This window comes from Rana temporaria, chromosome 5 (genome assembly GCF_905171775.1).
Source record: "Rana temporaria chromosome 5, aRanTem1.1, whole genome shotgun sequence".
Lineage (NCBI taxonomy): Eukaryota > Metazoa > Chordata > Amphibia > Anura > Ranidae > Rana > Rana temporaria.
In genome coordinates, this window is record NC_053493.1 from 169,054,802 (window position 1) to 169,069,694 (window position 14,893).

Genomic DNA, 14,893 nt, shown 5'->3' on the forward strand with positions numbered 1-14,893 from the left:
GCTCCCAGTCTCTCTCTAGACTTGCTGATTCACTGCCACTGAATTCTATGAGCTCTTCCAATCTTCACTTTACTATCTTTCTCTACTGGGTCCCTAGCTTGGCACTTCAGATACTTCTCAAGCTTCACCCCACTGGCCTGCTCGGTCCCTGGCTTGGCACACAAGGCTACTCTGCAAGCGTCACCTCCACTGGATGGGTCCCTGGCTTGACACCTGCTGAAGTTTCCAGATTCTTCACTGTCCACGGTTTGTGAGAATACTGCTGCGGTACTTGCTTCAGCTACTCACTGTGGTCCCTGGTAATAAGGGGGTTGGTCCCTTAGTGGCGACAGCTTCCCCTCTTCCTCTGACCACAACTGGTTCTCCGGCCAGCAGAACCGTCACTTCTGGTTGGACTGCAAGTCGCAATCCCAACCCTATGCTGCTTTCTTGCTTCTGGATAGGCCCTCCGACAGCCTAGCAACCAGATGTGCCCGGGATAGACCCAAACACCGGCCTAGCAGCCCGGGCAGTAAAACACACGTCCACCCAGACAGCTGTCCAGGTGGCACAGAACCCCGATCACCTGACTCCACCCAAATATATAGGTTCTCCCAGCAGGCCAAGGGATTTAATAAAACCACTGCCTATTCGCTGAGATACCCCATATACTCCCTAGACTATCCTTGCTTTGCCCTTGTCTTATCTAATTTCAGCCAGGTACCTGGCCACCTAGCGGCAGAGGAGTGAAGTGCAGCAATTTCAGACTTAAGGTGAACTCAATTGATCCCTAACAATGAGCCAGTATAACTGCACCTGGCAGGTAAATTTAGGAGCAGCCCTTTCTAAACATCAGGGTGCTACATACCTTTATCAAAAAAGTTACAGTACAGAGGCATATACATAGAAGTGCAATAAACTTCAACATAGTGTGATCTTAGTGCATAGAGAAGAATACATTGACAATGCCCTAGGTACCACGGCATTGTAAGGCATGAAATAATATATCAATGTCTTCAACTAAGGCAGAGGAGAAATCACTGCTCCAGGTGTGCCGAGGAGATACCACAGCAGGTAACCTTTCGTTCATTCCTGTGACTTCATCTGTCTGCATTGCAATAAAGAAGTTTTATTGGTGTCCTGTTGTGGTGTGAGGCTGCCTTTTCCAAGTTTCAATGTCTTTAAATATCCAAAACATAACCATGAGGGGGTGAAATCAAATACAGGAAAGTTAAGCAAACAGATATCAGCAGGATAGAGAAAATGCCAATGCACATTTAAGTTCAGCATAGCGAAATACAGGGTGTGGCATTGCCAGGTGGGGCTTGAAGAAAAACCCAGACTGGTGTTAGACCCCTTTCACACTGGGGCAGTTTGCAGGCGCTATTGTGCTAAAAATAGCACCTGCAAACCGACCCTAAACAGCGGCAGCTGTTGTCTCCAGTTTCTCCACCGCTACAGGTATTACACTGAAGCAGTACGCTAGCAGGACCACTCTAAAAGTCCTGCTAGCAGCATCTTTGGAGCGGTGAGAGGAGCGGTGTGTTTACCGCTCCTTCCTATTGAAAGCAATGGGAAACCGCGGCTATACCACCAGCAATGCCCCTCTGCAGAGGCGCATTGCTGCCGGTATTAACTCTTCTTCGCCCGCTAGCGGGGGTTAAAACCACACCGCTAGCGTCCGAATATCGCCGCAATTCCGACGGTATTGCTCCGACGGTATCTGCTGGTTTGTTTTGGGTGGCATGTTACCTCGTGGCTCCTCCGCCGTCAAAGGGTGTATGGTGAAAGTAGTAGTAACAAAATGTCCACGACAGGTGTCTTTTTCTGTGCTCTTTATTACCCAGAAGGAGCAGAAGGAGAAATAGCAGATTCAGGCGTAGTAGTAAGGAAACAGTCCTGCTTCCACGTGTAACGTTTCTTTCACCACTCCGGCCTGAGTGGGTATAGTGTACCTCACTGACCTGGCAGCCAGATTATCACTCGGAACTTAAAGCGGGAGTTCACCCATTTATTAAATTTTTTTTTTTCTACCCTTAGATTCCTGCTCGTTCGGTCTAGGGGAATCGGCTATTTGTATTAAAATATGAGCAGTACTTACCCGTTTTCGAGATGCATCTTCTTCCGTCGCTTCCGGGTATGGGTCTTCGGGAGCGGGCGTTCCTTCTTGATTGACAGGCTTCCGACGGTCGCATCCATCGCGTCACTCGTAGCCGAAAGAAGCCGAACGTCGGTGCGGCTCTATACTGCGCCTGCGCACCGACGTTCGGCTTCTTTCGGAAAATCGTGACGCGATGGATGCGACCGTCGGAAGCCTCTCGGAAGACTGTCAATCAAGAAGGAACGCCCATTCCCGCAGCCCATACCCGGAAGCGACGGAGAGGATGCGTCTCGTAAACGGGTAAGTACTGCACATATTTTAAAACAAATAGCCCCTAGAGAAAACGAGCAGGAATCTAAGGGGAAAAAGTGCCCTCTAAGGGTGAACCCCCGCTTTAAGGGAAAAGTCTCTGCCACAGACCCTCCTTAGAATTAAGATAACGGAGATAATCCTCCTCAATAGAACTCACACCTGGATCTCCTTCAGGTAGTTTGCAGTTAGGTTACCGACTGATAGGTAACCAGCCTCTGAGTACCCGGTTACCTTGATCCCCGGTGGATGGTCGAGACCCTATTGGATTGCCAGCCTCTCTTGGCTCTCCTCAAGCCAGACTCCCCTCCCCAAACAGCTTCCTCTCAAAGGAACAACGCTTGGGATCTTCTCAAGATTGGGGACCCAGTCGATCACTGGGGCCCAGCCACAGCTCAAATGTTCCAGACCAATGTGGTCCAGGAACACTGCGTGGCACGCGCACCCTGGCCTGGAAGGCCATTTCGCTGGGGCGCCGTGGTGTGGTCACCCTGAAGGTGGGTGCCACACTGGAAGAATACCCAGACCAATGGCGTCTGTCTCATAAATACCCTCCCCCAGCATGCACAGCGAGGAAAACAGCTCTTGATAGGCTGCTGGGGAAAAGCACCCAAACCTCGACTCCACTGCTGCCACCTGTCGTCCTGGGGTGAGATCAGCACCCCAGAAACGACAGAATGAGCCCACAGCACAGCCAAGCTAAAACAGAGACCCAAATTTGAACAAATCAGCCTGGTCAGAGCTAACTAACTCTCTGACCCCCTCAAAATTTAAATTAGCACCGGTTCTTAGAAGTAACCAGGCGCTACATGTGTTACTGGATGTTTTTGTTCTTTCACAGGATGGCACTGCCTCACAGATGCAGACCATTGTAATCCCCCTGGGCCATGCCACATAGCTCAGAATTCAGTTTTTTTTCCCAAACACATCTGCTACAGGCAACTTTGTAGTGATGTGCAGTGGCAATAACTCGCACAGCCAGTTGCAATAGAAAACCTATATTGAAGTAAGGCAGCAACAGTTCACAATATCCCAGGGAGACAGCTACCTAGCCAGGCATACTGACAGTTCCAATAACATGAAGAAGTAGGTTTCAGTCGAACCAACAGCATCTTTTGAGAGGGGAAAGAATGCTGCCTGGCTGTTTGGTGTCCAGTTAGAAAGGTATCTAGAGAGATGCTTCCCTACACTTTCCCTCCTCGTCAGGAACCTCTCCCTAAAGCTACTACTATCCCTAATAGACAGGGTACCTTTCCCTACTCAACCCACTCGCATAAAGCGTGCCAAACCCAGAGGCCAGGGTCTCAAATAGACTCTGCCACACCTAAGATGCCCACCAGAGTCACATGGGTGGCCAGCATCTAATCGGATCGCTGCTCCAGAGCAATCCATGGAGGAATCATGTTGCTTATGACTTTATCTTCCCCTGCATTGTCGCTGTGGTTAACCACCACCTGAAGTGGAGACAGCGGACTGCGCCTGCCTACACTTACCATGCATGAGGAGACACGTGATTGTTCAATACAAAGCTTGATGGGAGCAGCACATGAAAAATACTTCTTTGCAGCAAAGACCTGCACTCCTCCTCCCCCTCACTCTTCCCTTTCCACCTCTCCCCCTACTCCACAAGAATCTCCTTTATGCATTCAGTTTAACTTGTGCAGCCTTAATTGTTGGAAGTCTAACAAGGGATTTGAGAGGATTACTTTACTGCATATTAAATTGGGAAGAGGGTCAGCATGTTGACACAGAAAGTGGGGCTAAGTGTAGGCTTAACCTACATTGTTATGCTTTCTCCCCCATTCACATCATCTCAACCCCAACCTGAAAAAAGTGCTGACTTTCCATACAGGTGACCCCATTCCAAGTGGTGGAGTCTGCCCATTACCTTGATGTTGTACCCTGTGCCACACTACAGGATCAGGAACTTAGCCTCCATTTTTTCACACACTTCTGTCTTCTATGTAGAAGGTAAAGATTATGTGTTGCTGGACCATGTACCCAGTGGCAGGGACCACAAGTCCACAGACACGTGGTCCAGCAAGCAATGGCAGGGATATCACTGGGTACATTTGCTAGTGACTGGGAAGAATGCAGGATGAGACAAACCACTGGACCTAGTTGCGCAGCCCTGTGTCCTGCACCTTGATGATGGTGAAAGCTCAGTCACCACTACCTCCTCTTTCTCAGTGGCCTATTGTGGTTAGTTGTCAGAACCCCCACAGTTCCCCCACACAACTGAGAGCCTATGCAATGGCCCAGGATGCCACACTTTGCAGCTGGTAACTCAGGGGGACAGTAGCCAATGAGTAGCCTGAGATTCTCTCAGCTTTTAAAGTGGTTGTAAAGGCAGAAGGTTTACAGACAATGCCTAAACCATATAATCTCAGATTACCTGGGGTCCAGGGCAGATGTAAACAATCTTATACCTGAGGGGCTCATTGACCCATCGGTGCTCAGACTGGACCACTGTTTGGAGTTGTTGGCTCTCTCTGTGAATGGGATGGAGTCATTTTTTCGGTGTCCTTTCCTAGAGGACATTCAGTGCAGTGATCAGTTCCATGACAAATCATCCTGTCCCCTGAAAGAGTTGACCTGCTAACTTTTATAAAAATGAACCAGCCCTGGATCATAAAGGAGTACAAAACTCCTTCAGCTGATGCTAACAACTAAATTTTTCCTTGAATCTGGCCCCCAAGCAATGATTATACTTTAAACAACTACCATCCTCTGTCACTTCTGCTGACCTGCCCCCATTGCCACCTTGTGCCAACAATATTAACTCCCTGTCTGATGGCCTGACATCATTACCAATTCCTGACACCATTACCAGCTCCTTTCGCTGCTGCTGGTCTGCCACCATTACCGTCTACCTCCACCATTATAAATGTCTTCAATTAGCATTGCACCAGTACTGTGTACTGGAAACATGAATTCATAGAATTTCTGGATTTTGTATATTCCCAATGGTCAGACAAGCTGAGGCTTGCAGTGTCCTGGAGAACAGGATGCCCCCCTGGTTGGATTGTAGCCTGTTAAACCTCTATATTTACATGATACTAGAGGCTCCAAGCTGTCTGCGAGATCCGCAGACAAAGGGAAGTGCAACTACCAACAGAAATGGCAATGATCAAAGGCCAGCAAGCTGTTGGAGATGATATAAGCAATACTGCCCCCAGAGGCCAAGTATGGCAGGACAGTCAGTAATAAGGAGGACGGTCCTGGGAACGCAACGATTGGTCCAAAGGCAAATGGGCTGGCAATGGGGGGGGGGTTTGAATGAGTTACGATTGAGGTTCTTTCAATAGAACGGTTTGAATCAGAGAGATGTCTTTTTTTTCATCTGAGCACATCCAGTGAGGGTTTACCTAGAGGAGGGGATAAATATCTTTCATTATTATTATTATTATTGTTATAGACTTTAGAGATATCTGTTGTTAGTATATGATATTCCTATTTTTAAAGGAAATAAATGTAACTTGTTTACTAAGCAAATGCGTCTGTCTTCATAGCTAGCATTATATCATGAGGCCTAGCATACTCTGGTAGATTGGTCTGGCAATAAAGGGACATACAAATTGATACATATATGCAATAGCTATATAAGTTCAGCAGAGTGTATAGTATTGCAGGATTTTACTTCATTTGGCACCCAGAAGGCGTTTCATTTCAGCACAGAATCTACAAAAACCTAATGCATTTTTGTTTTTGAGCTAATAAGTCCTCAACTACACCCAAAACTGGAAATCGTCTCTAGTGTGGACAAAGATTTGCGTTGGCTCGTGAATTCATAAGTCCTCCTTGGATGGTCCTGAAAGTTCTGTGAAATATTTCATCAGTGAGCAGTAGCACAAAATCTGGTGAGATTTTTGGCTGATATATATATGTATATATGTTAAACAATTGTTGTATTGTTAATGTGTGTTAGGCCTGTAGCCAGTCAACAGTACTGGTGAGTGAGGGATTGATCATCCCTGGTTCTGATGTAAACCACACATCTTTGTGGAAAACGTTTTTTTTTTTTTTTTTTTTTTTTTTCAAACAGGTTTTTATTGGTACAAAAAACAGTTTACAAGTGATGCATTAGTACAGGGGTGACAATATGGATAGCATAAAACAGGTTAAATACATCCCGTATGTGAATGAGAGTATGGTTAGGTACAAAACAAAGGAGCAAAGAGTGGTGAGCAAAATAAACAGTAAGAACATTATACTTGCAGTATCAAATGAGGTACCTGGCTTTAAGAAAAACAACAATCCACACAGAGAGGCAAAAAAAGGGACGACTGCGGGCTATCTGGCAGAGAGGGGGGACATTAGCCCATTATTAGTCTCCGGGAGCCTGAAGCCACCTATCCCAAATTTTACCATATTTCGCAGGACAACCTCTGTGGAAGTAGATTTTGTATTTCAAGCTGCTGTTCACTTCTACCAGCCACATACCAACACGGTGGAGTAGGCCTCATCCACTGTTTCGCTATGGTTTTCCTAGCAGAGAACAAGGTTTCATTAAGAAATATTTTGGTAAACTTTTTAATAAAATCGGGCTCTGGATATATACCAAATAGGCATGGTTTAGGATGAAGGGTGTTAGGAGAGCCCATGGTGTCGTGAAGGAACTGTACGACTTGCGTCCAGAAACCCTGAATCTTAGGGCAATTCCAGAGCAGGTGATAGAACATTCCCGGTGCCTGACCACACATAGCACAGGGTGGTTTGGTCATGCTTATATCTCGACATCCGTAGTGGAGTAAGGTATGCTCGGTGGGTAATGTATATCTGTGTAAGGCGGTCTGAAAGCTTAGGGGACACCTGTTTGCAGTGGTCAAGGGCCTCGCTCCATTCCTCGTCCTCAATCTCCCCAATGTCCTCCTCCCACCTGGCCTTTAACGCATATCGCCGAGGGTATGAGCACCATACTGTAGAAGAGGGAGGGGGGGCCAGTCATGAACGCTCTAAAAGCATGCCGGAGCTGAGGGTACCTGAATGGCATTCGAGCAGAGAGGTCAGATTCGGCTTTGTTTTTTTTTAGTTTTTTTATGAAATTATTTAAATAATAGTTTTTTGTATAATAATTTTTTTAAATATATTTTTTTAAGTTTTTAGATATTCATTTTTTAATAATTTTTTTCCCAACGTTTTTTTTATTATTAATTTTTTTTATATTTTTTATATAATTTTTTATCTTTGTTTTTTATCTTATTTTTTTGTTTATTTGTTTTTATTTCATTTTTTCTCCACACATGACAGTGAAATAGCTCTCTGTTCCAATAAAAGTTCAATGTGGCCTGCAATCTAAGGGGGCTAAAAATCTGTGGTAATAAGGAGATAATCTCCTGGGGGTAGATTCAGATAGATTAGCAGATCTTTAGATCCGCGTAATCTATCTGATTTACGATCCGCCGGCGCAAGTTTGAGAGGCTAGTGCTGTATTCAGAAAGCACTTACCTCGAAACTTGCGCCGGCGGATCGTAAATCCCCCGGCGGAATTCAAATTCCGCGGCTAGGGGGAGTGTAGTATTTAAATCAGGCGCGTCCCCACGCCGATTTAACTGCGCATGCGCCGCCGGCTAAATTTCCCAGCGTGCATTGCTCCAAATGACGTCGCTAGGACGTCATTGGTTTCGACGGGAACGTAAATTACATCCATCCGTATTCACGACCGACTTACGCAAACGACGTAAAAAATTCAAAACTCGGCGCGGGAACGACGGCCATACTTAACATAGGATACGCCGCATATAGCAGGGGTAACTTACTGCCGGAAAAAGCCGAACACAAACGACGTAAAAAAAAACGACGGGCGGGCGTTCGTTTCTGAATCGGCGGATCTCCTCATTTGCATATTCGTCGCGTATACAAATGGAAGCGCCACCTAGCGGCCGGCGGGAGATTGCAGCCTAAGATCCGACGGTGTAAGTCACTTACACCTGTCGGATCTAAGGGAGATCTATGCGTAACTGATTCTTATGAATCAGTCGCATAGATCCGACCGACGGATCTCAGAGATACGACGGCGTATCAGGAGATACGCCGTCGTATCTCTATCTGAATCTGCCCCCTGGTTTGGAAGAGCATTGGTAATTGTGCTCTGCCTTGTGTGCTGGATAACTACTGGTAAAAGTTACCTTTAAACAGCTTTATCTGTGGGTCTGTGTCTCTGTTTGTTTAACTGTGTGTCTAAGCAACTGGTCAGTGTAGCTAGTTGCAGATTAAAATATCAATGAATATTCTTGAAGAGTATCTTGGAAAAAATGCTTGTATTTATTTCAATAATATACAAAAGAAAGCAGGCCCGGATCCAGGAGCGCAGTGACTCAGAGTAGGGCCCCCATGACTGGGTTATCAGTGAAAATTAACCATTGGCTGTGAGGGGTTGAGGGGGAGGAGAGAGGAGGTCATAAAAGGGGCTGTTCCCGCCCCTGGGCAAGCACAGTGAGCTGAAAAGTTCAGAGCAACAGGTATGTCTGACCTTGCTGCTATTTGGGCCCAGCTGCAGGCTGAAGCAGCTGCCCATGGACCTGACTGGCTGCGGGATCAACTGCGGCCCATACTGGGGGTTGCTCCCGCACCAGCGAACGAGGGGGGACGCGCGTCGGCACGAGCTCGCAGGTCTAGGCCTCCGGAGCGCTTTTCTCCGGATTCGTCCCCAAGAGCCCAGCGTCACTTTGGGAATCCCGATCCTCGGGCCCCTCCGGGCCCCCCCGCGAAGCGTGCGGCCAAGAATTCTGGGGGGGGGGTCCGGGAGGAATCCCCAGCGCGGACGGGGTTCTGCGGGCAGCCGCTCCGCCAGTCCTGGGGCGGCACCCGCGCAGCGAGTGGAGTCTGAAGTTGCGGGCCCCGCCCCTTGCGTTGTTACGCGGGGGTCGGCGCCTCTGCGGGGGAGACCTAGGAGCACGACCGCCAGGCCAGACACCTCCGCAGCCGGCGGCCTGTCTCCAGATGTGGCGGTGGCGGCAGTGAACTGCGTGGTAGCGGTCGACGGGGCTGGGGTCCCACCCCCTGGCCCACGGAAGGCGACGGCGAAAACGGCGAACAGGTCTGGCGGGCGGTCGGACGCCAGGCCTGCGGCCGCCAGGGATCCTTCCCCTGGTGAGTTGTCGGAAGTGTCGGATGAGCCTGCTACGCTCCGGTCCGAAGGGGAGCTTTCGGAGTCTGATGAGGAACCACCCCCCCGGCGGGGGGCAGCTGCGGTGGAGGTGATCGGGTCGGCTAGTGGTTCTAACCCTAGGCAGCCGGGTAAGTCAAATTCACCTTATTCTCCTGCTGTGCATTTGAATGTGGGGGGGCAGAGTGGCAGTGGGGGGGTAGGGGTGCCCGGTGTATTTCTGTCGGCAATGTGTCAGGCGGGGGGGGCGGCGGGTTTGGCGGGGGGATTTGCGGGTTTCTTGGCGTGCATGAAAGAACTGGTGGGCAGGTTTGAGAGCGCGGGGGGGCGGCGCCAGGTCCGGCGGTGGCATGGGCGGCTTCCGCGGGGGGGGGGGCCGAGTGTGGTGGTGGCTCCGGCGGCTCCGCTGGTGGTGGCAAGCTTGCCCCCGCCGGTGGTAGCCCCCGCGGCCCCGGCCGCTACAGCAACCTCAACGGCTCCACAGGCTGGGGACTCGGTGACTCCCCCGGTGGTGCCGCCTGTGGTGGCTCCAACGACAGCAGGGGATGGAAAAGGGGCCGGGGACACTGCTTCCAGGCAGGAAATTATCCGCTTGGCAGATGCGGCGAAATGTGAGATATATCTTTGCTATGAAGCATCTCTAGGGACTCATCTCAAGTCTGAAGTCAGGGAAAAGATCTGGAAGGGTGAGTATGTGGAGATTTTTTCTTTGCTCCCGTTAGAAAAATTTAATTTGGATAGGGGGAAACCGGACGAATCCAAGAAAGAGGAAGAGGAGAGGCGCAGGTACCGGCTGATCCCGCGTACGTTCGCCAATTGGTTACAGGCATTTAGCATACTGGCATGTGTAGTGGGGGAAAAGAAGCCGGAATGTTGTTCAGGTCTGTTTATTTACCAGAATGCCATTGGGGAGGCTCACAGGGTGTATGGGGGCTCGGCGTGGCTTAGGTACGACGAACAGTTTAGGCAGAGGATGGCGGTCCGGCCTGACCTGCGTTGGAATCAAAAAGACATGAACTTGTGGTTATGCTTGATGACAGCGGCCAGGGCTCCAGGGCAGTTATTTCCAGGGGGGCCGGGGGTTCCAGTTCCCAGGGGCAACCGGCCGGCAGAGCAAAAGGGGTGTGTTGGCAATTTAATGCGGGCTCTTGCAAGTTCGGGGGTGCCTGTCGGTACAAACACGAGTGCTCGGGCTGCGGTGGCTCCCACCCGCAGTCCAAGTGTTTTAAGCAGAGCAGGGGCCGTACCGGGGAGTTTGCTCACAAGAGGGACGACGCCGGTGAAGGTGGAAAAGATGCGGCCGTTTCTCGGCAGATATCCGGATAGAAGGGCGGCGGCTATGTTGGAGAGGGGTTTTTCAGTGGGGTTTTTGATTCCGTGTGAGCTGGGGGTTGTTCCCCCGGTGCCACGAAATTTACGGTCTGCGTTACTTCATCCGGACGTGGTTTCGGAGAAACTGAGAAAGGAGGTGGCTCTGGGGCGCATGGCAGGTCCTTTTGGGGTAGCACCTTTGGCGGACTTGGTGGTCTCTCCGCTGGGGTGGTGCCCAAAAAAGAACCTAACAAGTTCAGGCTAATACACCATCTGTCGTTTCCGAAGGGTGGGTAGGTCAATGATGCCATTGATCCGGAGGCTTGTTCGGTCAGTTACACATCGTTTGATGCGGCGGTGCACTGGGTTAGGCGATATGGGCAAGGGGCGTTAATGGCAAAGACGGATGTGGAGGCGGCATTTCGGCTGCTGCCGGTTCACCCGGACAGCTTTAGGCTGTTGGGATGCCACTGGGAAGGACAGTTCTACGTTGACCGGTGCCTTCCCATGGGGTGTTCTATCTCCTGTGCGTTCTTTGAAACGTTTAGCTCTTTTTTGGAATGGGTGGTGCGGGACGTGTCGGGAGTGAATTCGGTTATCCATTATCTGGATGACTTTCTGTGCGTAGGGCCGGCTTCTTCCAGGGTGGCGTCAGTGCTCCTGGCCACCCTGGAACACGTGGCGGAGAGTTTTGGGGTTCCGCTGGCCCCTGAGAAGACAGAGGGGCCGCGCACGGTCATGACTTTTCTAGGGATCACTTTGGATTCCGAAGTCATGGAATGCAGGTTGCCAGAAGATAAGGTAGTGGCGCTTAAGGCTGAAGTAAAGGGCATGGTAGGGGTGCGCAAAGTTCGACTTAAGGAGCTCCAGTCATTGCTGGGGAAGCTGAACTTTGCGTGCCGCATTTTGCCAATGGGGCGGGTTTTTTGTCGGCGGCTGTCGGCTAGCACAGCGGGGGTGGTGGCTCCTACACATTTTATTAGCTTACAAAAAATACACAGAGAGGACCTACGGGTATGGCATTCATTTTTGGAGGAGTTTAACGGGAGGGCTTTATGGATGACGGGCCCTGTCAGCAATTTTGACTTGGAGTTATACACGGATGCTGCGGGGTCCACAGGCTTCGGAGCTTTTTTCCGGGGCAGGTGGAGCGCGGGCCCGTGGCCGGTCAGCTGGGTGGAAGCAGGGTTTACAAGGAACCTGGTCCTGCTGGAATTGTTTCCAGTGGTTCTGGCGGTGGAACTGTGGGGGGCAGAGTTTAGGGATAAAAAGGTGAGATTTCACTGTGACAACCTGGGAGTGGTGCAGGCGATTAACCGGGTGTCGGCATCCTCGCCACCGGTGGTGCGATTGCTGCAACACCTTGTGCTGAGATGTCTGCAAAGGAATGTATTTATTCATGCAGTTCATATACCGGGAGTGGAGAACGTCATTGCTGACGCCTTATCTCGTTTTCAGTGGGACAGGTTCCGAGAGTTGGTGCCAGGATCGGAACAACACGGAGTGCCTTGTCCAGAGGAGCTGTGGAGGATTGCGTTGGCGTGATCTCTGGTTGGCTCAGAAAGTCAGTGAGTGAAGCCACATGGGTGGCGTACAGTAAGGTATGGCAAGAGTGGGAGTCTTTGGCTACCTGGGCGGCGATTGATCCTTGTGGGCCGGACGTGCGAGGTTTGTTATTTTATTGGGTGGCTAGATGCATGGAGGATGGGGTGTCAGTATCGGTACTAAATCAGAAGATGGCGGGTTTGGCGTTCCTGTTCAAGTTGCGGGGTTGCCAAGATTTCACCAAGGATTTTTGGGTTAGGCAGGCGTTCAAGGGGTATAGGAAAGCTCGTATGACCCGGGATGTTAGGCGCCCGGTTTCGTTCTCGGTGCTGCAAGGTTTGGTGGGGCAGTTGCCGGGTATTTGTTCCTCGGAGTACGAGTCAGCGTTATTTAAGGTGGCGTTCATATTGGCGTTCTTTGGGGCCTTCAGGATAGGGGAGTTGGTGAGCCCATCGAAGAAGAGGCCCGGCGGCCTGAGTTATCAAGAGGTAAGTTGTGGGCGAGACAGGGTGTCGCTTTGGCTGCGCAAGTCAAAAACGGATCAGATGGGAAAGGGACGAGAGGTTCTACTATTTGCCCTGCCGGGGTCTACGCTGTGCCCGGTGGGGGCGGTTCGGGCGTTTCTTGACATGCGCCCGGGGGCAGAGGGTTCCTTTTTGATACATGGTGATGGGTCCCCCCTTTCCAGGTACCAATTTGTTACCATTTTTAAAAAAGGGCTCCGTGCGGGGGGAGTGGATGAGAAAAGTTTTTCTTCTCACTCCTTCCGCATTGGTGCGGCAACTGAAGCACATAGATGCGGTTTGGGAGTAGAGGTGGTGAAGCAAATCGGCAGGTGGGAATCTAGGAGATTTAGGAGCTACGTCCGCCCTCATCTGTTGGATAGTTAATCCCTGATAGGGAGGAGGGGGGGGGGGGGACAAGTGCATGGTGTGTATCATGTTTGAAATTTGGGGGTCAGTGTGTTGGTGTGCTGTGAGTTACCCGGTTCTTTCTTGTATATCTTTCTTTCAGATGGTACCCCGGCCTTGGTGTGGATCCTGGGCCACTCATATGTAGTATGGGGAGCAAGGCGGGCTGATGTTAGGCCGGATGGTCGGCAACTGGGCTTCCCAAGGGAGGAAGCCTGTGTGCGCTGGCTGGGGGTCCCGGGGATGCTTTGGGGCAGAATGGTTCCTGAAGTGCATCGTTTTGCACGGCTGGACCGGCCTCCCAATGTACTATTGTTACATGTCGGAGGTAACGACCTGGGGGTCAGATCGATGCTCGATGTCACCAGGGATATTAAGTTTGATATCCTAAGGTTGAGGACGGAGTTTCCGGGTACGGTTATAGTTTGGTCTGACATTGTTGCTCGGACCGCCTGGAGGTTAGCAAGGTCAGTAAGCAGGATCAACCGGGCCCGAAGGAAGATCAACCGGGATGTGGGCAGGTTCATGGCTCGGAACGGGGGGCTGGTGGTGCGCCACATGGAGTTGGAGGAAGAAACATGGAGGTATTTACGAGGGGATGGGGTGCATCTCACGTCAGTTGGGATAGACATGTGGTTCTTGGGCTTGCAAGACGGGATTTAGAGGGCCATTAGGGTGTGGAGGGGCACCCAAGGATAAGGTTTTACCCTTGGGTGCTGTGGCGTGGTTTTGGTCTCTGCGGGTGAAGGAGGAGCCGGAAAATAAGGGAGTTAAGACCTGTCGGTGACAGGAAAAAGGATGGTGCCCAGATAACGGAGGTTACCTGGAGGGAACGGTATGGTGCACTGCGGTCGGGAGGGTCTCTGAGCACACATCGGCTTGAGGCCTGACAGAAGGGCACGAGAGACCGCAGTGCAATTGAGGAGTTAATTGTATATATATGTTTATATATATACAGGGTTTGAGTTTGTGTATATATATGTTTATATATATTTATAGTGTTACAGTTACAGGCTTTCGCCTGCAGAGACCAACGTCAGTTAGTTATAGGACAGGTGTGTTGTTTACGTTAAAATTGTTAAATTATTATCTTTAATAAAAATAAGGCTGCTACGGCCTATTATTTTACCCAACAACTGGTGTAGTCTCCATTTAATGGGAAGAAGGTTGGTTTTGGGTAGTAGGGGTAATAATACGGTTTAATTGCACATCTGTTATACCATAGTCAAGCAGGCCCGGATCCAGGAGCGCAGTGACTCAGAGTAGGGCCCCCATGACTGGGTTATCAGTGAAAATTAACCATTGGCTGTGAGGGGTTGAGGGGGAGGAGAGAGGAGGTCATAAAAGGGGCTGTTCCCGCCCCTGGGCAAGCACAGTGAGCTGAAAAGTTCCCACCCACCCTCCCTTGTTTTTCATATCTTGTGGTCATGTAGGTCATGTTGTACGTCAGTGTTGTGTTGTGTATGTTGGTTTGTGTTTTGTTTCATCCATAGGTTCAGCGAGGTTGTCGTGGCAGCGTGGTTTTGGTCTCTGCGGGTAACGGAGGAGCCGGAAAATTAGGGAGTTAAGACCTGTCGGTGACAGGAAAAAGGATGGTGCCCAGATAACGGAGGTTACCTGGAGGGAACG